General features: G+C 55.6%; 1 protein-coding gene across 1 annotated transcript in view; it reads right to left on the bottom strand.

The window, feature by feature from the left end:
* The window catches only part of IFT27 (intraflagellar transport 27), a 25,206-nt gene that overhangs the window by 10,867 nt on the left and 11,170 nt on the right, over window positions 1-3,169 (bottom strand). The gene's annotated exons all lie outside the window — the stretch shown is intronic.

Genomic DNA, 3,169 nt, shown 5'->3' with positions numbered 1-3,169 from the left:
CCTCCCAGAGTGCTAGGATTACAGGTGTAAGCCACCACCTGCCAGTTGTTTTCATTTGAGAGTCTTACGCTGATCCTCACGCCATCATCCAGCCCCCTCACAGAGCACCGCTTTCTGCTTTCTGCTTTTTCACCCTCTGGGTTCTTAGCAAAGTCACCTCTGCACTCCCCGTGCCCCTGCGAGCATCGTTCGGGACGAGCTCTTCACCTGCGCCCCGCCCCGTTTGACAGCCGGCTCCAGCACTTCTCCTCCCCCCGCTTCTCAACAGTCTGCCACTCTGTTCGCTTTTCAGCTTTGACTTTTCCCACCTATAATTTTCTCTTGTAAGACAATTGCTTGACTACTTGTGGCATCTTGTTTTATGTGAACTCCCCCAGGTTTGAGTGAGCTATTCAGGTCTGGCTTTTCTATCTGCTACCCCTTCTCAGCGGGAGCCAACATGTGTCGAGCCCTCCCTATGAACCTGCGCATACAATCTCATTCATGCCTTCCCTGCCAAGCTGTGCATCATTGCCTCACCTGCCAGACGGAGACGGGGCTCAGAGAGGCTGGGTGACCTGCCCAGGATTCCACCCTTGTGCTCTCTCCACTGGGCCTGCTCCTCTCCTGGAGCTCAGGGGCCACTTCTGACCCACTTTGAATGCTGCCCTACAGGCCCTCATTACTGCAGCCTTCCATGACATCTGCAGCGATCACAGCCTGGACTGTCACCGGGTACCCGTCCATCTCAGGGCAAATAGAGCGCGCCACGTTGCTTCTTTGGGCCCTGACAACGTCCCCCCTCCCAACCCCAATTCTGCTCCGGAATCCAGTTGGAAATTGGCTCTTCCCGCTTGTGAAATCCCCCACAGATTTGTTCTGGTTAATTTCATAAATCTTTCTTCCGACTGTCAGTCAGAGTGACCAACGCTCGCGGAAAACTTCCTGTGCGGAGGGATCCAAGCATGGGGAGGCGAAACAGCTGATAAACACATTTGCAGAGCAGCAAGATGACAAGTGCAAATTCAAATAGCACAAGCTGAGAACCTAAGTGCCTGAGGGAGCATCCAGGAAAAAGAAACGAATGAGAGGGTTCGTTAGTGCGGGAGACTTCCCTGGAAGCAAGGGCTGGGCCTGGGGGTGACAGCAGGGCGGGGTCTGCGGGACAGAAGAGGATGGCATCTGCAAAGGCACGATGTGAGGTCACCGTGACAGTCCAGCAGCCTTTTCAGTTCTCAGCCTCCGCGACAACTCTGAAGGATGTGAGTCAGCCTGAAGCTGGCCCTCCTTCCCGGGCCCTGTCCCTGTGGCCTTGGCGACCCTGCGCTGGCCTGGTTCTCCTGTCCCTCTGCCCTTGGAGGGCTCTCTGCTCCCGGTCTACTCTGTCTCCCTCACTCTTGCTACCTTGACTGTCACTTCTCAAGGCGGGATCTCCCTCCCAAGCCCTCCTGTGTTTCTGACAACCTGTGGCCATTTCCGCTAGAATGACAGGCCTTCAGCCCGTCTCCGTTCATCCCAGCCAGGCTCATGTCATGCCCCGGTCCTGAGTGGTTTGCCCACCTAGCCCATTCTTTCTGTTCATGACGCCACCATGAGTTTTCACTGTCCCAGATTCAACCTGGCACCTCTCACTGCTCCGCCTCCCTCTCCCCAATCTCCAGTTGGTCTCCCTCGCGCCCCTCACGTCCTTTGCTGTGTCTCGAGCCCACGCTCCTTGCTGACTGCTGACACTGCCCTGGGTAGCTCCTACCTGGGTTTGCCTCAGCCCCAAGCCCCCTTCCATGCTCTGCTGGGGTGGAGACTCTGCAAATACATTTCTCCTGTGCCAACAGGAGTTCTAGAGAGAGTGGAAGGCTGGAACTGGGAGGAGGCAGTTGTTCCTTCCCTTTGCTTCTCCTTCATCTTGGCATTACCCTAGAAGTGACCCCAGCAGCAGGAACTGCTTCCTGGCTTTGGTTTTTTGCACTCCCAGACCAGCCTTATTATGGCTCCTCAGAAGTACGAGCCGCGCGGGCAGTGCCCCCTTCTCAGAGGTCTGCACCTCAGCTCCCAGGGCCCCTGCTCCAAGCTTCCAGGCTCTGCTAACCCCACCCTCCTCCCTCTGCTCGCCAAGCCCTGGAGGCAACGCTCCTTCCTGCGGTTACTGCCCCTGATGCCTTAGTGTCCCCTTTTGTCTCTCCAGTCGTCCAATACCTGCTTAATTAACATCCCACGCAAAATTCGCACCGTTGAGATACCCACTTTCTGTTTTTTGCCTGGACCCTGATTTTTGTAGTCCTTGGTACCAGAAGCGGTCTCAAAATACAGGCCCTCCAGGACGGTTCGGAACTGGTTTGGTCTTGTCTTGCCATGAACACAGGGCTGAGCTCCTTCCAGTGGGAAACGAATCCTAGTGGTCACTGGCACGTGGTGGCGTCACATGCAGGCGACTGAATTCATCAGGTGACTGCCAGCACCAGTAGGGCGGCGCCCCTTCCTCAGAGGTCTGGATATCTCAGCCCTCTGGGGCTCTTTTTCAAGCTTCTGACACCCCCAACCTCTGTCCACCACTCTGCGTGGCCTCAGCGCTGCCTTCTTGCGTTTTCACGTCTCCAGCACCTGATGGACCAATTCCATGTATTAAAATTCCTCTGTTGAAATGACGAATGCATGTTCTGTTTTCGCGACTGGGCCTTGACGAAAATACTTCCCAGGAGGCTTTCTCTCTTCCTTTTCTCCCTGCTCTAACCCGCCCTGAGCTTGACATCAGCAGACGGACCTTCACGTTAATAAAACAGTGCTTTCATCCTGTCAAACCCTCACACAAAACCCGCCGAGGGTTCTCCCGCCGCCGACATCTCTTCCCAGTCAGCCCTAACCCACCTCCCGACTCACTCTCCAGCAAGCCCCCGTACAAAATTTGGGCGCTATATACTCCTGTTTGCTCAGTCCCTAAAAATTCCTCAGGGCCACCTCCTTGCAGCTCCCCGCAGTGCCAGTACAAATCCTGCCCATTCTCTGCCAGGCACAGCTCAAAGAGTGTCCTTCCTGCACAGCCTCTGAAGGTCATCCCTCCCCGCTTCGTCTTCGCCTGGGTGGCTCACATGGACCATTGCTGGTACTGTGAGATTTGATAGCAAAGCCACCCTCCAGCGAGGCACTATCGTCATCCCCACGTATATCGGGAGGCCGTATATCGTAGCACGCAAGG

Source organism: Propithecus coquereli, unplaced genomic scaffold, assembly GCF_000956105.1.
Source record: "Propithecus coquereli isolate 6110/MARCELLA unplaced genomic scaffold, Pcoq_1.0 Scaffold126, whole genome shotgun sequence".
In the NCBI taxonomy this organism is placed as follows: Eukaryota; Metazoa; Chordata; class Mammalia; order Primates; family Indriidae; genus Propithecus; species Propithecus coquereli.
Note: the sequence above shows the minus strand (reverse complement) of the source record. Positions and strands in the feature narration are given on the sequence as shown.